Source organism: Dermacentor albipictus, chromosome 3 (genome assembly GCF_038994185.2).
Source record: "Dermacentor albipictus isolate Rhodes 1998 colony chromosome 3, USDA_Dalb.pri_finalv2, whole genome shotgun sequence".
Taxonomy (NCBI): Eukaryota; Metazoa; Arthropoda; class Arachnida; order Ixodida; family Ixodidae; genus Dermacentor; species Dermacentor albipictus.
Window position 1 is genome coordinate 72,695,088 of NC_091823.1, and position 24,771 is coordinate 72,719,858.

The window sequence follows — 24,771 nt, forward strand, 5'->3', positions numbered from 1 at the left end:
GCCTTCGAAACAAGCCGTGGAAAGTTATACTGCGGTGTATATCGGTAATTATGAACATGTAACTTACAGAAGTCGCAATTACACGAGTAGCAAAGTGCGTTTCCGCTGCATTTCTTCTGCGATTTCCGCACACGCAGAGCCGTCTTGCGGCAAACACAGAAGACCCCCTCCTCTCCATGTACGGCGCTGCCTCGGCAGATGGCGCGCCACGCGCGCATTGGATAAAACCCCTAAATTTTCCAAAAGTAGTGCCATTCTTAGAACTTTCCGCCACCCCGCTCACCCAGGCGCTTCCTCCTCCACACCTCCTGTCGCCCCAGCCTCCTCCGCTCCCCCATTGGCCAATCTGTGTCACGTGAAAGCATGCCCCGCGCTTTTGTATATTTTTTTCTTTCCGGCGCAGAGCAGGCGCCGCGCTTTTGTATATCTTTTCTTTCCAGCGCGCTGCGACCCCCATTCTTGGGCCTACGCGACGAAAGTACGGCAGGCGGTTTGAAGGAGCGCGTTAGTTTTATACAATGTGTCAGGGCCGAGTGCTTAATTGCGATGCCGTGCTGCTGCGCCTACGGTTGCCACAACAGACCCAGTGACGGCAAAAAGCTTTTTGCTTTACCATCCGCCGGGCGCAACGCAAAACGAAGAAAAGTGTGGATTCATAAGATCGGGCGGGCTGACTTCGAGCAAGTGGCAAAGAACGCGGGGCTTTGTGAAGTAAGTGCCATGGCTCCTCCAACCTCTTCTTTTGACGCCCGTGTCAAAACGGGCCCGTGTCCAGTGCATTGGGCGGCGCGTTAAAGAACCCCAGCTGGAAAAAAATTAATCCGGAGCCCCCATTATGTCGTGCCCTATGAGATCGTGGTGTTGGGATGTAAAACCCAAGAATCAACTTTTTTTCTGTCTCGTGTGCCTTGACTATTCCAGTTAACGGAACACTGCTTCCTTGTGAAAACTTACAACGCAAAAGAATACAGACGCACGTAGTATACAGAGATAAAATTAGCACTTCAACAAGAGTGTTGCTGGTGCCAATGAGGGGAGGGGGATAATTATTTTCTGAACCTCTTTCCAGTTGTCCCATCAAGTTCCTTCTTTTTTTGTCTATCAAATTATAACCATTTGCACTGTAATAAATAAATAACGATTTCATATGCTGGTACGTTGTTCAAATTATCTATACCGCCTATGTGTGAAAACATTGCACATGGCCACCACAACCTGGGCATGAGCTACGTACATCTGTAAAAGGCGCGGAACAGAAACGGCCCTGCTGCCAGGCATTGCTGACCGCAGACAGTCGGAATCTCTCACGCGCCGGCCGAACAAAAGCATCCTGCAGGTACGTAAATTAACCTACGAAACCACGTGCACATACTTTCACGCTGTCAAAACCTGAAACTCTGGTAATTACTCGTGTGTCTGAGCACACCGCGTGCTTGTGTCGTGTTTCAGCAACACGAACTTTCAACGTGCGCGCGCTTTACGCCTTAAATGCGCCTTGAATAATGGTGCTTTTCTCTATTTCTTCCGCAAATCCGACACGACACTCTTAAAGCCAGTTACCGACTGACAAAGCAAGATCTAGATTGAAAAAACTGCTCCGCAGTACTCGAACGAACTTTTCCGCGGATTTCCTCCCGTAGCGTGTTAGCCGTCGTCTGCTACGGGAGGCCCACCACCGGCGGCGCCACCGTCGAGGCCGCGCCGAGCGGAGGAGGAGGGAAGTGAATGGCGCTACTTTGGGAGATTGAGGGGCTTTAGCATTGGAGCTGTGCGAGGCGGGTCGCGGCTCGGACTCTCTCTCCCCTGACAACGCTTCGCCTTGCTCCCTCTGCAGAATCAAGCGTCCTTCCGTTCTTTAGATCACTATCTGTCTATTTCTCTGCCCGTGCCGATCATGACGTTTGGCTGGCGTGCATCATTTACCCCTCTGAGATACTGAGTTCTTTGGTTCGTTCCGCTTGCTCAGGCGCACGTTTCGTTGCTGCGCCGAACGCCGCGTTGCTCGACCATATGGCTTGACGCTCACCGTGTCCGATGCGGGGCGCCTCGTAAGTGATGGCTGCCCTGTAGCCCATTACCTGTCTTACACCCCTTGGCGGGTCGACGGGAACGCTGTCGCGTTCCACTCTTGAAGGCGAAGCTTAAGCGTCCTCCAATTTTTGTGTGAAACTCTACGGGCAACACTGCGCTGTATTTATTTCCTTTTATTTATTTTAAATGTACCGCTCGCTTCGTTGCCAATCCACCGTTGTGAGTATGTGCCGTCGTTGCACGAATATCAGCAGCAGCAACATGCGGCGCCCATCTCAAGGAGGTAGTGCGCTTTGCCATCATAGAAGTACACGTGCGATTGTGGCCTAATGATTGAATGAATTCTGGGGTTTTACGTGCCAAGACCACGATTTCATTATGAGGCGCACCGTAGTGGAGGACTCCGGATTAATTTTGACCACCCGGGGATCTTTAATGTGTCGCAAATACGCGGGACACGGGCTTTTTTGCCGTTCGCAGCCACCGAAATGCGGCTGCCGCGGCCGGGATCTGACCGCGCGACCGGCTGCTTAGCACCGCAGCACCATAGCCGCTAAGCCACCGCGGCGGGTGGCCTTATGGTTAGGAACGTAGACATAGGAAGGGCAGAAAGGTTTGCTCTAATAGAGAAATTGTGCTTTTGATGTCGTGTATTTGTGCACTGAGCACGTTTAGGCATCATTTGTTTTATCACTGCGTAATTCCGCAGAAAACAGGGCTAACTATAACAGGACTTACTAACTATAAAGGTAGTAAAGATGGTAGTGCGGCCCAGCGCGTGAACTATTCGGCGTACCAGCAGCAGCACCAAGCCAACAGCCACGGCCAACCTGAACATCGCCCCCGAGTGCTCCGTGATCGCTGCGCATGCGTGAGCTGAGAGAAGGTGAGAAAGGAGAACAGCTCTTTTTTGCAGGATGTGACGTCACATTGTTGCTTGTTTTTACTTTTTTGAAAGAGCTACTCTCGAACGTAGATTAGCCATTGCCGTCATGTCGGCTGCAAGACGTTCTGCGCGCGCTTTTGTGCGTGTCGAAAGCATAACGTGCGCGATATTCGTGCGAGTGCAGTTTGACTTGAGCAATCGTGGGCTTGGACTCCGTGACATTTGCTTTCGTCATATGCGAGTTAGGGGCTTGCCGACTGGTAAACCGCCGCTGTACTTAGGTGAATACCTTGTTTTTCGTGGTCCTGAAATAAATAGCGCATCGCTGCGATGGTCACTTCAATCGAGTGCGGTAATTGCTGCGCATTACGGGCGATTTAATTGCACAATACGTGCTGCATTATCGGTGCAGATAGAGAAAACTTATCCTGTGAGCCTTACTTCCGTCAGTCAGTCGGGTAGATGTTTCGCTCTTATCCAGTGCACATTTCTTGATATCCACTAACGATCTGCTTCAAATATCGACGAAGTGTCTATTGATCGCGCAGATGTTTTTGTTTTTTTTATTCACACAACTGGCGATGGGCAGCAGCGTTACGGCCGTGAGTTTTCCTTTCGAGCAAACCTTTTCAAATTGAAATTTTCGCTCATGTTCGCGAGATATAGCAAATTTAAGTGATACACCCGCTGCTGTATTTTTCGATTCCATGTGACCTAGATTTAAGCTGCCTCAGGTTGTATTAACGCGCGCAGAGGCTTTTCGAAAAATAGTTGTCACCTGAGAAATCAATGCAGTGTGCCAGTTCTTTAGGAATGGTGCTATTTGTGAAATTGATCATATTTCCCCTAGTCATGCATGCTCAACTACTTACTGGTCAGATGCTTGAACTTCCGAAGAAGTATTTGTAAAGTTTCCCTTCCAACTCAGCATTGTAACCGACGGTTCTCAGAAGTATGAGTGGTATTTGCCCCTGCAACACTGCCATGAGTTCAAGTTCAAATTGTGCCCATCGACTGTCTATCCCTGTGCCAATAGAAAGCAAAGTACTCATTTCTCAATTGTCGCAACATTTCTTTTTTATTCCATCTTCAAGAAATTTGTTTACTTCTTTTCCTGGTCATTGTGGACTTGCACACATTGAAGTTTTGGATAGCTTGGCAAAAGCATTGCATAGTGGGCCTGGAGGTTTTTTTTTGTATTTAGCGCATTGTTCTTCTGACTGGACAAATTAAGTAACTGCATTACAAATATTTCACTTCCTTAGAATGTCTGTTCCATGTGCCTCATAACAGTACACAGTTGAATTTGGCACATGCACCTTCATATGACCAAGTGTAGGTTTGTATTGCAATGGAAATAGGAACATGAGTGCTTCAATTGTCTTCATCACATTGCTGATGCCTTCAATGTATGAAAATGGCTTGTAACAATATTGCTGTGTTTCATGTGAGGATATGGAATAGAATAACTTTCTTCTTTTATGCTGAAGGTATTCACCCCTTTTGCCTGTTGGGCTTCAAATCTTGTAGAAAATGGTGTGAGCAGCCTGGGGTGTGCCTGAACAGCAATGCTGGTTTGTGCATGATCATATTGTTGCTGCTGGGAAGATGACATCTTAGGCACATTTTTTTCATACAATTAACACAAATGTTTCCATCTTTCCCCTTGTGGCTCAATCGTAGTAGACCTGTTCGTTTTTCAGTTACTTTGTTGTTTATTTTTGTTACATATCAGTGTTATGTACTATCAAGTTAGTGGGAATATAAAGCTATTTGATGTTGTATTCATGGGGAATCCTAGCTGATCCGTCGTCATAGGTATGTGCCATAAATGTCACAGGCAACAGTCATTTTAGTCTCTCTTCTTGTGGTAAAAGTATCCCAAAGCCTATTTTGTATGCTTGCAGATGAGTTGAGATTTACACACCAATGCCAGCTCACAAAGCATCTAATACGGCAATCAGCCAGCCACCTCTGCAGATGGAGAATTCTGCAGTTTCCAATCATACTGTTTCTGTTGTCCTTGTCAGAGATGTTGATTGTACACAGAGGGAATATATTGTTGGACAATAAAAATAACTTGTCATGACAAGGGCAATATATGGTAGAAATTATAATAGGCTATGACCAGCATTAGTGCAAGCCCTGCGGTATCTAAAAAATGAGTAAAGTGCTGGTTTTCATATGCTATAGCTGCTGTGTGCATTAAGCTCAAAACTCCCTTCTTGGCAACATAACCCAGGAATGCCCACTCCAAACACTCTTGCACATGCACTTTGACAGCATCTGCTTTGACCTACCTAATTGCATATCAGTAAAAATGCATCTAGTTCACTAAAGACTGACAATGCTGCATTCAAATAGAACCAAACTGTTCTCGAAAAGTTCTTGAAACCAGTCAAGCAGGTTTTTGATAACTTTTAATCTGGCAAAATGACAAAATGAAAGTTATTTGAAATAAGTGATGCAATGCTGATGAGGTTTGGGCATGCATTTCAACGTGCTTAGCCTTCATTATCTCTAGTCATAGTGAACCTGCCAAATTGGCAAGGATCTTGAATGAATTCTTCACTAGACCCAACTATTTTGTTGCTGGCCTATATTGTCTCTATAGGAAGAGTGCACAACAAAAATCTTGTGGCTTCCTGTTATCATAACACTCTATAACTTCCTTAGATGTACGGCCATTTGATATTCACCAATAAATACTTCCACAGGATTTAGATGATGCCTTTAAAGATGTGTCCCTCATGCTTACATGTAAAGGAGCACCGACATTTAACTTTTGGTCTGAATTTTTTTTATATTAATCTGGTTCCAAATGGCAGCTTTTATGACCACACCATGCCACTGAAAGCTGCATGTGCTTTGAGCGATTCTTTATGTGTGCTAAGACTTGCTTCACTAAATAAATTTTCTTATGACTCTTCTCAAACATCTAAATTAAAATTAATTTAATTCTAGTGTTCTATAAGTCACAACCACGATACGATTACGAGGCATGCCATAGTTGCGAACTCCGGCTTAACTTTAATCGCCTGAGGTTTTTAACATGCACCCACTCCACAGTGTGCACCAAGACAGAAAGACCAATGTTGTGCTGCATAGTGGTCCTAACATGCTCAGTTTTCAATGACCTAATAATGGCATCGCTTACTGTTGAACAACTGCAGCATGCATCATTTGTTTGTGACCTACCATGCAATGTTGTCACCAGATTATGGGGCCACACTGCCTTTGGCACATGTTTAAATGTTGGCGTTAAGGATATATTTGTTGTGCATAGAAGGAATTTGAAGTTTTGTAGTGTAGTTAACTGAATGACAGCTACACACGCATAAGAAAAAAATTGTGCCAGGACTACTTAAACTCTGCAGTGTTTGAGTTTGACCAATTCTAGCGATTTTGCACATTTAGGATGACTGAAGGTCATTCATTACAGTTATACCAGCTTTTGTACTTTTTAGACATGCTGTTTGCCCCGGTTTTATACAGTGATCATAGATAGCCACACCACACCATGTTGGTAGAAGAATTCAGAATTTTAGTGAAATTGGGTTGCTCCAAGTTGAGGTGCACCAGCAGGTCATAGTAAATGGAAGCCAGAAGCAGCAGCATTTTAAGGTATTGTGCCGCACCATGTAAAGTCAAATTATTGTGCCCCCCTCCACTCTCGCTGGCAAAACCTGCTGGTGAAGCATTGTGAGCAAGCTTTCGAGGTATGCTGCGCTCTTTCCAAAACAGCGTCCGAGGCAGCCATCTATTTTGCCTACAGGACGAAAAGTCCCTGGCCAGGAGTGCATCGAACATACGGCAATAGCTGTTAATTGTGCTGCTGAACTTCTAGAGATATATAGTTTTTACCTCAGGTTGCAGAACACAGCAATGCTATAGCAAGCAGTGTGGTGAAAGCTGTTTCACGGCTCTACCACGGCATAACCAGCACTGCATGCATATACTATACACAAGCATGAGGTTTTAGCAGCAATACTTAACAGTAAATTGTATTTGTACAACTTCACTCTGTCTTTAACACTGCCAGGCTTTAAAATACATGAGAAGAGGCCACTGTCTTTCATTTGATGTGTTTATACCAAAAAAAATTTTGTGCATGGAAGGGGTTAAGGCTCCTTTGTCAAGCCAAAATGCTTCCTGGCATGATAAAGTGAAGCCTTGTGCATTTCAGTCTGCAGTTGCTCACTGCACTTTCAAAAGCGCAATCAGCATAGAGAGCACAGGAAAACACACAAGCAATGGTTCAGCAATTTATTTGAAACAAATGCAACTTTGTTTTACAGAAAGACCACATTCCAAAAAAGCAACCACATGCTATGCAGACAATACAGCCAACTTATGTTAATTGTACAGATGTTAACATGCCCTTCCTTCATATGTGGAAATGTTTCACGTCTCAAAGTGTGCCCCTACTTTGTAGCTTGTCCTTGGAACAATGGATGATTGAAACAAATGCTAAATTTAGCACCATTGCCACACTGATAGAAGAAAACAACATATTAAAATGGCAACTTCTTGGAGAACAGAAAAGGGTGTATAGTAAACTTCCAATAATGTGACTCCGGTTAATTTAATTTTTTCAGTTAATTCGAACCTGGCCGACGCCCATGCATTTCTATGGGATTAAACATTCATCATTTCGATCCTAAAACTGGCATGCGCCGGATAATGCGAACTTGACCAGACCCCAATAATGACCCCTTTTAGTGGCAGCGCATGTCTCAGTAGAGCTTAGGGGACAGTGAATGCGTTAAACAAATGCCATCTCCTCTCTGAAATGCCTATTTCTGACCCACCCGAAAAAGATTTTCAAGGAGTAACGGTAGCTGACAATGTCCGATTGTGGTACTTATCTGATTCTAACGAACATTTTTTGTTTTAAAAGGACATTGAGACGAAAATTGCCTAGCTGTGCAATCGATTGCGAAACTAAAACAGTGGTTGTAGCATTCATATGCTTTACCACATATCATGGCTGTAATACGGCAAAGCTGGCTTTAGAAAATCAGCTGCCATTCTAAAAAATGAGGTACACGTAGGTTTCTACTTTGGTTTGGAGTTAAGTCATTTCTACTTTAGTTTTATACTGTGGACAAATAGAAATTTGATGCACGTTCGTTTCAGAGGTGTGTTACTCAAGCACATATTGCCGAATGAATCAATGGTGCTTCAGCAGGTTTTTGCATCTTAATTCGACCCGTCAGTCTCGTGAGGGTAGAATTAATGGAAGTTGATTGTATAAATTGCGTGATGAAGCACCAAGAAAGTTACCTTGCTCAGGTAGTGAAAAAAGCATGGAAAAAGTGCTTCACACAAAATCCACTGATGTTCTGTTGCAGATGCAAAGGCTGCCTCCCTTATCTGGAACAGAATAAATTCCTTTCGAAGGCAAAATAAAAAACAGAAAGAGAAGTCATCAAGGCATTCCCCATCCATCTCATTCAGTCTTTACAGTGTTGCTACATCACCATTTGATTAGCCTCCTATGCCAAAAAAAATTGTCGGAAATAAGATGACCTGATTCCCATGTTTTTCACCATCCAAGCAGTGTTTACTGTCAATTATTACTGCTTTCTGTAACCTCACCTGTAAATACTGTACGTTGACCTATATGTTAACACTGAGCTATACGATAAGCTTAGTGAAAGTTAAAAAAGAATACTGGATGTTCATTTCTGTTTTTTTTAGACATAAGAAGGGGTGCGTAAAAGCGAGCCACATTTGCAAAATGCTATAATAAACAGCAACTACCCCGGTCATGCACTAATTGTGGCCATGCTGACCCTGCAAACTTCTTAATCTTATCCGTTCACCTAACTTTCTGCCGCCCCCTGCTACGCTTCCCCTCTCTTGGAATCCAGTCCATAACCCTTAATGACCATCGGTTATCTTCCCTCCTCATTACATGCCCTGCCCATGCCAATTTTTCTTGATTTCAAGTAAGATATCATTAACTTGCGTTTGTTCCCTCACCCAATCTGCTCTCATCTTATCCCCTTAACTTTACACCCATCATTCTTTCCATAGCTTGATGTGTCGTCCTCAGTTTAAGTAGAACCCTTTTTTATAAGCCTCCAGGTTTCTGCCCCGTAGGTGAGTACTGGTAAGACACACCAGTTATACACTTTTCTCTTCAGGGATAATGGCAACCTGCTGTTCATGATCTGAGAATGCCTGCCAAACGCACCCCAGCCCATTCTTATTCTTCTGATTATTTCTGTCTCATGATCCGGATCTGTCGTCACTACCTGCCCTAAGCAGATGTATTTCCTTACCACTTCCAGTGCCTCGCTGCCTATTGTAAATTGCTGTTCTCTTCCGAGACTGTTAAAGAGTACTTTAGCTTTCTGCAGATTAATTTTTACACCCACCCTTCTGCTTTGCCCCTCCAAGTCAGTGAGCATGCATTGCAATTGGTCCCCTGAGTTACTAAGCAAGGCAATATCATCAGCGAATTGCAAGTAACTAAGGTATTCTCCATTAACTCTTATCCCCAATTCTTCCCAATCCAGGTCTCTGAATACCTCCTGTAAACATGCTGTGAATAGCATTAGAGAGTTCGTATCTTCCTGCCTGACACCCTTCTTTATTGGGATTTTGTTGCTTTCTTTATGAAGGACTACGGTGGCTGTGGAGCCGCTATAGGTATCTTTCAGTATATTTACATATGGCTCGTCTACACCCCAATTCCATAATGCCTGCATGACTGCTGAGGTTTTGACTGAATCAAACACTTTCTTGTAATCAATGAAAGCTATGTATAAGGTGTGGTATTAAAATTAGATCTTTCGTCTCCGGCGATAGCTTACTGGTATCCTGTCTAACGAAGTTACAACCTACTTCTATTGCACACTCCTTAATGATGCCCATAAGATTTTCGTTCATTGCTTCAACTCTAAGGTTCTCTTCCCGAGTTAAAGCCCTATACCTCTTCTGTAGCTTGATCCGAAATTCCTCTATCTTCCCTCTTACCGCTAACTAATTGATCAGCTTCTTATGTACCAGTTTTTTCCATTCCCTCCTCAAGTCTAGGCTAATTCGAGATCTTACCATCCTATGGTCACTGCAGCACACCTTGCTGAGCACGTACACATCTTGTATGATGCCAGGGTTAGCACAGGGTATGAGGTCTATGTCATTTTTAGTCTCGCCATTAGGGCTCCTCCACGTCCACTTTCGGTTATCCCGCTTGCGGAAGAAGGTATTCATTGTCCGCAAATTATTCCATTCTGCAAACTCTACCAATAACTCTCCCCTACTATTCCTAGAACCTTTGCCATGTTCCCCCACTGACTTTTCTCCAGCCTGCTTCTTGCCTACCCTGGCATTGAAGTCGCCCATCAGTATAGTGTATATTGTTTTGACTTTACCTATCGCCAATTCCATGTCTTCATAGAAGCTTTCGACTTCCTGGTTATCATGACTAGATGTACTGGCGTAGACCTGTATAACCTTCAATTTGTACCTCTTATTAAGTTTCACAGCAAGACCTGCCACCCTATCGTTAATGCTATACAATTCCTGTATGTTACCAGCTATATCCTTATTAAACAGGAATCCGACTCCTAGTTCTCATCTCTCTGCTAAGCCCTGGTGGCACAGCATGTGCCCGCTTTTTTAGCACTTTATATGCTTCATTTGTCTTCCCAAGCTCACTGAGCTCTATTATATCCCATTTAATGCTCGCTAATTCCTCCAATAGCACTGGTAGACTCTCCTCACTAGAAAACATTCTAGCGTTAAACATTGCCAGGTTCAGATTCCAATGGCGGCCTGTCCAGATCCAGAGATTCTTAGCACGCTCTGCTGCATCACAGGTCTCACCACCGCAATGGTCAGTTGCTTTGTAGCTGCTGGGGACTGAGGGCGGGGATTTGATTGTTCTATTCATATAGAAGGTTGTGGCCAAGTACTGCACCAAGGTGGCCAATCCTGCTCTGGTGAGGGAGTGCATTACCGGTTCTGGTCACCGGGGTCAGGCCACCAGGCCTGTTTATACAGCTGTATCAACATGTGGATTTTTTTCTATCCAGTGGAAAATTGCGTGGCACCGGGATTTGAACCACAGTGCTTTTGCACATGAGGCAGATGCTCTACCTCTACGCTATCGCATCGGGGCGCAAGTAGTAATTACACAGAAAGCATTTTATGTACTGTAATTGGAGGATTGGAGTAGATTAGTTCGACCACTCAAGGAGTGGGAATGGTTCAACTGTCAGAACTCCGACAAAAGGACTGGAATCACATAAACCACAACTCTGAAGGAATGAAGTGGGAATAGAATGGAGCGCCCCCACTCTGAAATTCTGCGCCATGCCGATTTATCCTGTTCTTGGGCAATGCCAACGCAGCTCTAGAACCACAAAGACGACTGCACTACCAGGGCGAAACGCATCGAAGGCCCGTCAGCGGCTGCATGAACACGTGCTGCCAACGAGCAATCCTGCACAACACACACACACACACACACACACACACACACACACACACACACACATATATATATATATATATATATATATATATATATATATATATATATATATATATATAAACACGCAGTGCACAGACTGGTACCCTAGGTAGGGGCTAGGACTCGCAAAAACTATGGTGTTATCCACAAATGTGATGAGTACCAGGCCGCCGAACTTGCCCTGTGCACGTTGTTGTCTACCTTCATGAGCCTAGATCCTGATGCAACCACTGGTGCCACGCTGCTATTTTCAAAGGCCACCACTAGGTGAAGCGCCAGGGACCGTCCAGGCCAGGGGACATCGGCTTGGTCCGATACCCAAACGACAGTAAACTTCGAATTGACAGGACCACGAATTGGATTAGTAAATTCTTAACTAACCGGTACCAATTTGTAACTTCTAATTAACTTTCTTCTCCGCGATCGCTAGTAAGATCTGGTGTGCCACAAAGCTCTGTATTGGGACCAATTTTATTCCACCACAAACATGGCTCCACACAATAGTTTTGTTTGAAAACATATGTGAGTGCATATGCTTGTATTGGACAGTGAGAATAATTAAGAGTCAGTAAGCAATGTCAAATACATGCAATCTGGCTTACAAAACAAAAGGAACTGGTCACTATTTAGTAATAGTTTTTCTTTGTGTGAAACAACTTCACCCTTGAAAAGTTCCTCATTCTACAAAGGTTTATATAGTGAAATATAGAAATATTTGGATGTATTTGAGTTATCACCTGGCCCAAGGAACTTCTAGTGGCAGCCTGTCTCGATCTCGCAATTCCTGGCACTGCCCAATATGCAGCATGCCTGACTGCTGCAGTGGTCAAGTGCTCTGCAGCTGTAGGAAACCGAGGGATAAGGGTTGATTGCACAATTTATGGCATTTCGAAATTTTTAACTTAGTACCATCTCTATACTATGTTGACACTATCCCACTAGACCATTGCTGTGCTGCAGTCATCATGATATTAATTACTCATCGTATACACAAGCTATACAACTGTTTAGGCAAAATTTTAAACTGCGCGAAGAAGACAGGATGTGAACTGAAATGTAGACACACACAAAGCACAGGCTTCCAACTGGTTTTATTTTGTGAAAGCAAAGAATATATAAGGTACTTCAATATAGCAAAACAAGGAGCAATTGCAAATAATTTGTCCACAAGGTATTGACGAAAAATATCAAGGCCATGTATGCATTAAGAGTGCAGGAGAGTCTTAATGTGCCCGTTTAGGACTTTAATTCTTTCCTTGAGAATCTCCTCTTGCAGTGCAGGAGCTGTGACAGCAAAAGCTACGTGCCTTATGAGGAACAGAATAAATTCCTTTCGAAGGCAAACTCAAGAACAGAAAGAGAAGTCATCAAGGCATTCCACATCGCTAAAATGTGTGACAAGTTAGCTCACCTTCTTGATCCCTATCAAGGAAAGAAATCGAATTCTTAGATGGGCACATTGGGACTCTACTGCGCTCTTAATGCACAGGTGGCCTTGCTATTTTTTGTCACTGCCTCGTGCACAATTTCTTTGCGAATGTTCTTTGTTTTGCCATTTTGAAGAACCTTATAAACTCTCTGCCTTCACCAAACAAAGCCAGTCGGAAGTCTACACTTTGTGCATGCATTTATGTTTTTTTTTTATTTATTTACAGTACCCTCAGAGTAAATATACATTATAGAGGGGAGAGGCTTCATAAAGGAAGTAAAAAAATGATATACAGGAAAGGCACAGTATAAGTAAAAATAGAAAATTATACTAGCTCAATAATTTATACAAAAAATAGTAGTTGTAGTTCACCATAAAAAAAAGTCATCATACACTTCAATATACAGATTGGGAATGATAGGTAAATACATACATAGTCAATTTGAAAAAATAGCATTTATACAATAACAAGTCACATGATATATTGAACGCAAGTTTCATGATTTACACGTAGTTAACTAAAGCATTTCTAAATTGAACAGGATTACTTATATTAACAATAGATGCTGGCAGACCGTTCCATTCGTTGCATGTTTTAGGTAAAAATGATTGCGAATGTGTTAGTGTGTTAGAGCGAGGAACATGTACCTTATGCGTATGATCTCTACGTGAGAAGATGAATGGTGCTGGGTTAATCCACGCCGACCGAAGCGCAGCGTTCTGGTAATAAATCTTATGAAATAAGCATAGACGTGATTGTTTCCTGCGGGTTAATAGCGAAGGTAAGTTCAAGGTAGTTTTCATTTGTGTTACGCTTGCTGTACGATGGTAATTAGCTAGTATAAACCGAGCGGAGCGATTCTGGACACTTTCAAGGCAGTTAATTGAGGTGGCATGATGTGGGTCCCATACTGATGATGCATATTCCAACTGTGGACGGACATATGTCGTGTATAATAAATGTTTGAGTGATAATGGTGTGAGCGAGAAGCTTCTACGAAGATATCCAAGTGTGCGATTAGCTTTGCTCGTTATAAAGTCGATATGGTACTTCCAGGATAAGTTATAGGTTATATGGACGCCCAGATATTTGTAATTTCTTACGCTCTCTAAAGGAATGTTATTAAGTAAATATGCAGGACAAGCTTCATTAGTACGGGATATTCGCATTGATTTACATTTCTTGATGTTAAGCTGCATGTGCCATTTTATAGCCCAGTTATGCAATGTGTTTAAATCGTCCTGAAGAGATGAAATACTAGTGTCATTAGTAATTTTGCGATATATTACGCAGTCATCTGCAAAAAGACAAATTTTAGACGAAATGCTATCAGGTAGATCGTTAATGTAGATTAAGAATAACAGCGGCCCAAGCACAGACCCTTGTGGAACACCTGATTTAACTGGGGTAAGAGTTGAATTAACATCATTAGCGCTTACGAATTGCATGCGGTGTGTTAGAAATGCTTTTATCCAATTAAGTACATTAGTATCAATGTTTAGTGCGCTGAGTTTAGATAGCAGTAATATGTGGTGTACTTTGTCAAAAGCTTTAGCGAAATCAAGGAAAATACAGTCCGTAAGAAATCCTGCGTCCAAGTTAGAATGCAAGTCATTAGTAAAGCAAAGAAGCTGAGTATCACAGGAGAATGTTTTACGAAAACCATGTTGGCTAGATGTAAAGAAGTTGTTAGATTCAAGGTGATTGATTACCTGAGAATAAATTACGTGCTCCATTATTTTACAGGGCACAGAAGTTAAACTAATGGGCCTATAATTAGAAGGGTTATGCGTATCACCAGATTTATGAATTGGAACTATCTTAGCCGTTTTCCAATCTAAAGGCAATGTGCCGTTGTGAAGCGACTGAGAAAAAAGTAATTCTAAAATTATCGAGCAATATTCACTAGTACTGTGTAAGAATTTAATGTTAATTCCATCAACACCACATGACGATTTCAATTCTAATTTATTTATAATTATTTATTTATTTATTTATATTATTTATTTATTTATTTTATTTATAAATAAATAAATAAAAATAAATAAATTTATAATTGATTTAATACCGTTACTACTAAATGCTATGGGATCCATGGGGGGGTATCTTTTAGGCCGTATTTCGGGAGGAGGAGTAACATGCGAAGACGGCGAAAAGGCCTGTACGAACGTGTCATTTGCACGTCAGCACATGCTTGGTCGGCGATTGCTTTCCCAGTTAGTGAAGTTAGAGTAATCTTTCTAGTGTTATCTCCTTTCATAGAGCTCCAGAATGCCTTACTGTTAGTTTTCAGTAGCTTGGGAAGGGTAACGTTGTAGTAGGAAAATTTTGCAGACCGTAGATTTGAAAAGTACGTGGCGGCAGCAGATTTGTAGGACAACCAGCGTTCAGGATTTAGTGACCGTTTGGCGATACGAAATAGGCGTTTCTTTTTGTTACTTGCTGAAATTTTGCTGAAGCTACGAGCTGACTAGCCCAAAACATGCTTACTTCAGTGTACGGCTGGGCTTGTTGGTAAAGCTACACAATGCAGCTCAAGTGTGTGTCTGCTCTTCCATGTTCTCATGATGTGGCTCAGCCTTGAGTGCATGTGTAGTTTCAATACTGGCTACTATATTTTAATGACTAATATAATTTCTATCTTCACCTTCCAGCCAGACAGAGTACCTCATACTACATTCTGAACATTGCTGCAGTGTAGCAGGATTTCTGTCTAATGCATTGGCTTCTACCACCAAATACCTGAGAAATTAAAGAAAATTATGTAGATTCCAAGCACAGTGGGGATTCATGTTACAGGAGGCATACTGAAGGTAAATGGCTACATAATGTTGGTTCGGGTTCTTCCAAACATTGCAGTGTTGACCAATGTGTTTGTGTATGGTGAGTGATTGCATATATGACACAAGCTTTGTGAGGAGAGTACAAATGCAAAGGCATGGTTTCTTTGCCTCTTTCCTAACACTTTGTGGCGGCTGCTGTTTTGACAAGTGGAAAACTTGGCTTATGCAGTATGCACAAATGGGTTTGAGACTTTTAAGACCAATTTCCTTGAGGCAAAGTTTAGCATGGAGCAAGTTTTGTCACAAGGACACGAGGAAGTTATTCCTACTCACACATGCCTGTTTTGTTTTTTTTCATTTAGTTTCAGGTCCACCTAAACTATTGCCGTCATGACAGCCGTCACATATAATATGGTAGCATCAATCTTTGTATTAATCATTCGAGTATTGAAATCTAAAAGTTTGCAGGAGTGTAAAAGGACAGGAGGACAAGAGGAGAGAGGAGAAGAGAGGTTGCAGTGTAACATAAATAGGCAAGCACTAATTGAGCGACAAGACCACTGGACACAGGAAAAGCAGATTTAGCTGAAACACGGCAGCCTGTAAGGAAGAGACGGAACATAATTCTTTGTGAAGCTTAGTCTGCATCACAGTTTTATATACCATCGGAGATCATGAACATGCCAGAGGCAAAGCATACTGTTACGGGGATGTTGGGAGTATAGAAAGACTGTATTTACAATATATATTGTCACGTGATAGTGACGGTTGAGAAGGCAGCAAAACTATGATTAACGAAACGAGCATTTTATTGGGCGAACTTGTGCCCTCAAAAGAGGCTACACTCAAAGAAGGATGGTAGCGGCTAACACGATCGGGGGTCGTCGAAAATCTGATGAGTGGGTCAAGCGCGTCGGCTTTTATACATCTGTCGTCGAATGTTCCAGAGCAGTCACTGGGACCTGCGTGCCTTCCACAATGTTCCACATTATTCACATCGCGCACACATGCAATCAGATAACACAAGTTGCGGTGAAACAAGTTGCGGTTTACATGCAGGCACGTCCTGTGCTGTGCGATAAAATTTGGGCGAGGAGTGGTCGCCCAATAAAGATAAAGAAGTACACGTGTCAATATACAAGATGAGGCGGAGTAGTTAAGATGGCTGACCACCAACAGCACGCAGCAGCCAGCGTGCTGCGGTCTTCTTCCTCTCTTTTTTCATCCTTCCGTAACAGGACCCCCGGGTGGTGAAGCGCCGTCTCGGCTCATGGTAGGCAAAGAATCGCGAGCGAAGTATGGCTTCAGCCGCGAAACATGCACGACGTCAACAGGCGTCAGACTTGAGGATGCATCAAACTGAAGTGGCGAAATCTCATAATTTACGTTGTTAACTTGACCTAGGACTTCATAAGGCCCTGTGCAGTGAGACAGACGCTTCTGGGAGAGGCCAGCCCGACGACATGGTGACCAAAGGAGCATCCAAGCACCTGGTGCGAACTTGACATCGCGATGGCATCAGTCACAACTCTTTTGGTATATGCTGCGGGGCTAATAAACGAGATCGGGCGACTTGACATGCCCTGTGAGCGCGATCAACGACTTCATGAGCATGGTCAGTTGCAACATGTGGCACAGAAGGAATTATGATGTCAAAGGGCAAAGTGGGGTTGCAACCATACAAAAGATAAAAAGGTCAATATCCTGCAGTGTCACTTCGGGACAAGTTATACACAAACGGCACGTAGGCCAGCGTGGTGTCCCAGTCGCGGTGATCGTTGGAGACCTACATCGACAGCATCTCTGTGATTGTTCGGTTGAGACATTCCATAAGACCGTTTGTTTGTGGGTGGTAGGCGGTGGACAGCTTATGCTCAGTGGCACAAGAGTGAACGAGGTCGTCGACAACTAGAGACAAGAATGAGCAGCTGCGGTCTGTAATAACTGTCGAGGTGCACCGTGGTGGAGAATGACGTCGTGGAGGAGAATATCGACGACGTCTGTTGCACAACTAGTCAGCAGTGCCTTTGTTATCGCATAGCGTGTCATGTAATCAGTAGCGATGGCAATCGACTTGTTAGCTCTAGTCGTCGTCGGAAAAGTGCCAGGTAAGTCAAGGCCTAAGCGAGAGAACGGTTCACAGGGAAATTCAACTGGATGGAGTCATCTGACAGGTGGTAGGGGAGGTTTCTTCCAGCACTGACACAATTCGCAAGTTGCGACATAACAGTGCACAAAGCAGTAGAGACCTGGCCAGAAGAACCGGCGTTGTACATGATCGTATGTATGCAAAACTTCAAGGTGTCCCACCGTCGGTGCATCGTGAAGTTGTTCAAGAGCAACAGATTGCAGATGACGAGAACGGCGAAGGAGCAACTCAGGGCCATCAGCATTCATATTGCGGTGGTAGAGGATGCCGTTGCGCGGAAAGAACATGCGGCATGTGCCGTCAGTGCTGTCGGAGTGATTGCACTCCGGCAATGATGGACTGTAAGGACTCGTTGCGTTGTTCGGTGCGCATGTCAGTCATGTCAGTGAAAGCCATCACGCAGGTCACCGGATCATGCACAGAAGGATCAAGTGGATCCACGGGGTGACGAGAGGCAGTTAGTGTCTTTGTGGAGGCATCCAGTCTTGTAATTGACAATAAATGAAAATTCCTGGAGCCACAAAGCCCAGCCACCAAGCCGTCCTGTCGGGTCCCAAAGGGAAGACAGCCGGCAGAGTGCGTGGTGGTCTGTAACGACCGAAAATGTACGGCCGTACAAATATGGCCGGAACTTGACGACAGCCCAAACTAAAGCGAAGCACTCCCACTCGGTGATGGGGTAATTTCTCTCCGCAGGTGACAGCAGGCAGCTGGCGTAAGCTATCACGCACTCCGTACCATTCTGTTGTTGATCGAGAACAGCGCCGATGCCATGGCCGCTTGCGCCAGTGTGGACTTTGGTCGGTGCAGATGGATCAAAGTGGGCAAGTATGGGAAGGGTGGTCAGAAACCTGATGAGAGCAGCAAACGCATGAGCCTGCTCCGGGCCCCATGAGAATGGCGTGTTCTTCTTTTTGATCTGGCAAGGTTTTTGATGAAACGATGAAAGCAAGAACACAGGCCGAAGAAGCAGCGCACGTCAGAAGCAGAATGTGGCACAGGGAAACTGCGTATGGCACGAACTTTTTCCGAATCTGGTTGGACACCGGATGCGTCAATGAGGTGCCCCAACACGGTAATCTGACGGCGCCCAAATTGACACTTCGTGGAGTTGGAGGCCAGCTTTTCAGAAGACCGCAATAATGGCAGTGAGTCGGGTAAGGCAGCTGCCCAACATGGGACAAAAAACAGCTTCGTCAAGGTAACAAAGACAGGTAGTCCATTTGTAGCATCGCAGAAGAGAGTCCATCACAAGTTCAAATATCGCAGGAGCATTGCATAGGCAAAAGGGCATGACTTTGAATTGATATAAGCCATCCAGTGTGATGAAGGCTGTCTTCTCCAACCATTTCATCAACCGAAATCTGCCAGTAGCTGGATCGAAGATCGATAAGTATTTAGCTCTGTGCAAGCAGTCCAAGGCGTCATCGATGCATGGTAGTGGGTAGACTTCTTTCCGCGTGATCTCATTTAAGTGGCAATAATCGACGAAAATATGACACGCACCATCTTTCTTTTTTCACACGGACAGCAGGCGCAGGGCTGGCTGATGGCTCGATGACCCCTTTGCGGAGCGTTTTGCCCACCTCTGATTGGATGACTCGACGTTCAGCATGCGATGCACGATAGGGACGCTGACAAATAGGATTTGTGTCTCCAGCGTTTATATGGTAGTGAACAACAGATGTTCAGCCTAAAGGCCTGTTGCCAAAATCAACGATTCCACTGTACGATTCAAGCAGGAGACGTATGTCCCTGGCCTGTGCAGAGGTAAGGTTAAGTGCAGTCATTTTCGCAAAGTCGTCCATTAAGGAACCAGAGCTGGGCGCTGCGACTGGCACTAATAAACCACTCTCAGAATTCAGACTCTCAATATCAAATTCAGAACCACTAGAAACGCTGTCCAAGAACATGCTAGCCAGAATAACTTGAGGGCACAGGCTGAAATTCAGAAGAGGTAAAACAATGTCCTTATTAGTAACCGTGACCGGTTCAAAGCACATTGATGATGGGGCGAAGCACATATTCACCGTCAGGAACCTGTGGCTGGGCGGTCAAAGTGACGTAAGTAACTGCTTCGGGTGACAGACGCACATCACGAAGCGAGCACAAGTACAGTGGGGCGGTGCTCGTAGCATCGGCGAGTTGAGGCAGTTGTAACTGAAGTACGCCGGCCGTGCAGTCGAGGAGGGCAGAATGAGTGGATAAAAAGTCAAATCCTAGGATAATGTTGTAAGGGAAGATGTTGCTCACTGTAAAGAGAACAGAAGTAGGGCGGCCAGCTATACTTGCAGTACACATTCCAAGAACCAGCATTCCAATGTCAGCCATATGAAGCACTCGGGCAGCTGCTGGGGTGAGGACCTTCTTTAAACGACTACGCAGGCTAGCACTCATCACAGGTATGTGGGCTCCACTGTCGATGAGTGCTTGGACAGCTATGCTGTCTATTTTAACGCCAATTACACTTCTCCTTGTGTGCATAGACAGAGGATTTGCTGCAGCATTAGGCAATGCAGCACCACCTCCGAGGGCTGCATTTCTTAGTTCTACGAACGAGTGCAGCCAAACGCCACAGGGGACGAAAGGCGACGTGGCTGTGGCGAACGCGAAGATGGGCGACTTGTTTGCGGTGTACGAGACTGGTGTCCGTGCGGCGATGGTGAGCGACTGTACCACATGTTCCTAGCAGAGTTGGCGCTGTTAGATTCGGCGGTCGGCGAAACATTGCGGGCATTTTCATCAAAACGGCTCAGGTTGGTTGGCATGCGAAGCGTTAAGGGCCATGAGTTGTGACAGTATCAGGCGACATGACCAATGCGGCAGCAGGTGAAACATATCGGCTGGTCGTCCATAGTTCTCTACTCAGTTGGGTTGCGATAACACAGAGAGAAGCGTTGGGGTGGAGCAAAAATAGTAGAAGGGCGTTTGTTAGCTCTGGGATTGGCAACAGCACAGACAGAACGTAAGCCAATGTTTTCAAGTTCCTGGTGAATGATGGCTTGTAAGAAGGGGACTGAAAATTTTGTAGCATCAGGGATAGGCGAACAGAAATGCAGGCGCCATCGCATCCAGTTCACGTCAGCGATTCGCACAACATCCTCCGATGGCGACGCATGCTGCTGTGTGGGTTGATCTTCACACGTTGGCATTGCAGCAGTAGTGGGAAGTCTGGCGAATGGTTGCAAGACACATCGGCTTTTGGCGTGCTGGAATTGTCGGCACTCTTTAAAGATAACATCAACTGTAGAGCAGCTTTTGCACATGAGCAGATAAAAGGCGTCGTCAGCAATCCTTAAGCACATGCCCGACCTTCTCAGCTTCTGTCATGTCGTGATCGGGTTTGCTTTATGACAAAGTTCCTGTTTTGCGTCAATTTTACAGCCGGCTGGTTTGCCAAACAAATCTGTCAACTGCTCTTTGCATTGGTCCCAGCTGGTTAGCTCCTCTTCGTGGTTTTCATACCACACATTTACCGTGCCTCTTAGGTAGAACAACAGGTTAACTAGCACACGCGTGGGGTCCCATCTATTGATTCCACTCACACGTTCGTACATAGCCACCCACTTTTCAACATCAGTGCCATTGGTCCCACAGAAAGTTCCAGGATGCTTGGGTTGCGCAACCACAACCTTGGCTATGCCCGATGACAAGGTACAACAAGATGCTACTTTACCCCCAGAGGTCACCTCTTATGACATTTCAAGGCAGCGAGACTGAGACTGCACTGTATTCAGCAGCACTGACAACCATGATGTAGAGGATTGACTTTCCCCCTATGTACAACACATCAGCAGAATAAGAACAAGGAAATGCCCCACACAGGTGCATGGCACTAAACTGGACACACTAGCTGCTGTATGCAAGAGAGAATGAGGAAGAATGAGCTTCCGGTTACTCCTGAGCACCTACCTACAACTGCTTTCATGGGCACAGCATTGAAGCTGCAATTGCGGTAATGCCTAACACCACATGAAATACAAAGCACACTACGTCAACACAGAGAAACCAAAACAACTGCACACACTTCTTACCGAAATAGACGCAACACCTGCTTTGTTGCATCTGAGCTGAAACGGGTGAATCCCAAACTCTGTGTCACATAACATCTGAAAAAATTAGCTGCTACGAGAGAACCAATGAGATTAATCTGGCGCGCTATGCATGCATCTTCAGCCTAATGGGTAAAGAATTGGGCTGCTGCACTAAAGACCCAGATTAACGACCCACCATCAGGCACATTACAAACTATTATTGAGCCTATCTGACTGGATGTACGAAGAAGCCAGGAGACAGCTCATGATAATGCTTTGCATAAGAGACAACGAAGCTGAACCCACGTTTTCTGCCTTGTGCTTGCAATGCTCTACCAAGTGAGCTTCAACGGAAGTTGTCCCAATGTCAATTTTCTTGGATAGCTGCGCATATGTACTAAGCATAGCCGTGGGAGTGCTAGGCAGCAGCACTCACAGTTATGATGGCAGACGTGTAGTATCCTTTAAAACACCCACATTACAAAGCACATGATCTTAGAAGCTTACAACTGGCTAATAAATACTCGTTTTCTACCATGAGGCCCCAAGGCAGCCGAAATCAAAACATTTGTATCTTATGAGCGAGAAAAATCAGGGGAATCATGCAGCTCAATTTTTTGTTTATAACAAGCATGTGATGGCAACAGACAATGAAGCAACAGTGATATATATAGAAAAATGGGTTAGAGCTGACGACAATCACTGGCAGCTCACTATAATGCTTTCTCTACAATTTATTGTCTCAAGACATCTGGCAGGAAATTCTCTGGATTTTTCTTCTACTATGTCTTTTGCAAATGAAATTTTAAATGTGTGTAATACTTCATGGCAACTTAGAACACTTAAATGGTTAAGCATCTCCATAGCTTAAATTTGTGGAGCAGCTTTGTCACCTTTCTAGAACAATAACTCTCTGGTGTCATACATCACTCAAACCAACTAATTCTCACTCAAACCACTACTTATTAAATCTACCTTTAGATGAGCAGTACCTGCATTAGACACAGCTGCATACCCTTTTAGCAAATGGATATACATACCACGCTCAGACTGAGCAAACCAAACAAACCAACAGCAACCAGTACTTGTTTCCATTTGTCTTCAACGAGGCAGAGACAGGCCAGGTGTCGATAAACACAACAAATATAAGGTGCAGGCAGAGGAAATAAGCAGAAGCTGTAAAGACAGCAGCAAAGTGAAACAAATTAGACAAGTTTGCACACAGTGAACGATCTGGGCCGAGGACAATTCACAACGTTACTGCCACAATTAGAAGCAAATGCTCCTCATGCAACAAGAAAAAACACGTTTTAGCTGTAAACAGCACGACTGCGCGGAGTTGGTTGTTATTCTAAAAACAGCACATACAACAATTAAAGCAGACACATTACTTGTGTCATCTGTCTTCTTGCTGTTTTTACAATATCGGTCACGGTTGCCAAGCTACGCACATGATCTATGAACGAAAGCAACGGACGTGCATATAAAGCTTGGTGAGCCGATTCATACAAATATATACATGTTTAATTTTGAAAGTTCCCGTAAAAGTTATAGTAGCAGCAGCATGCAGTAAAGTGGTTTCGTTTACCAGCTCGCATAAACGTACGCATTGTATGATTTAACTCCACGGCTCGCAAAGGAGCTACTAAGAAGTTTCAAGTGAAGGAAATACGCTTTCGTTATCTCACTGCAACGAATGAATTCATTCAAAAAGCCTCTGACGCCCATACCGCGCGGTCAGCAGTGAGAAAAGTAATTAAATGCAGCAATGCGCTGCATGGGTAAATAAGAAGGGCATAGCGTAGTCATTCTATAGAGATGGAGAAAAATAGACTTAAGAAGGCGATAAACATCATAGGACGACATCCACGCTAGTTGATCAACTAGCGTGGATGCACTCGAGTGCATGCGTTTCTGGCGCGTGGAAGATGTCGCTGTTTCTTTGTTAATTTTTTTACATCGGTGCAACGCGTAGGAACTGCAGTGTTGAAGGCACGAACGAATAAATTATACTGCGATCACAGCGGGACCTGCGACAACCATTTCGTGTTCCTTCGAATTTCGAGATCACATCGACCACAGCTCGAATGCGCAACCGGTTTTTTACGTGTCAGAAAGAGAACGGGTAATCGCACAACACTTACCGTTGCTCGAAGTACGTCGCGGTAGCACCAGCAGCTGGGCAACAAATGTCATCAAGCCCTGGCCCACAGCAGTGTCCGCAACTTGAAGCTTCTATAAGCATTCGCCAAAAACTAAAAGCGGACCACAGCCATACTTACGCGCGCGAACGAGACGCAAGCCATCCGTCTGAGTTCGAGAGTAGTTATTTCAGAAAAGCAAAAACAAACAACAATGTGACGTCACATCCGGTACAGTTAACTTGTCCTCCTTTCTCACCTTCTCTCAGCTAACGCATGCGCAGCGACCACGGAGCACTCGGGGGCGATGTTCAGGTGCCACGGCCACGGAAGTGCCGGAGGGCTCGCAAGAAAACTTCGCTTTAATATTGCGCAATAAATGCAACATTGAAAATCATTATGTACGCGTGCAGACCACACGATTATTATGCACGCACGGGGAGGTTGGTGCGAGTCTCTTGTTCTAATGCGGCCGTGGCTGCGCCTGGCTGAATGTTGCGTACACAGCCCACGCGCCCTGTTGTATAGTATGCGGACGCCGGCCGCATGGCGGCGCAGAGGTGCCGCTATCATCATCATCGGAGCGTGGCTCATGCGCCTGGGCCACGCTCAGCGGGCCTGGCACCGGGAGCGGCGATCAGAAAGCGCGGTACTCAGTTGGTCTGGGCTCCGAGCAGTAAAGGTTGTCCTTTGCATGTCTCCCGGACTCTGGTCGCTTCTGTGAGCTTCCACTGGCTCTGAAGCCTTGGCCCTCAGCCCACAATAGGTAATCTGCCGCGTTTGCGAGAGATGCCGCGTGGCGTCACGCATGTGCGCTATCTTCCCGGCC

General features: G+C 44.7%; 1 protein-coding gene across 5 annotated transcripts in view; it reads right to left on the reverse strand.

The window, feature by feature from the left end:
* Nucleotides 1–24,771, reverse strand: part of LOC135900601 (sushi, von Willebrand factor type A, EGF and pentraxin domain-containing protein 1-like) — a 101,053-nt gene that overhangs the window by 55,801 nt on the left and 20,481 nt on the right. The window lies entirely within an intron of this gene.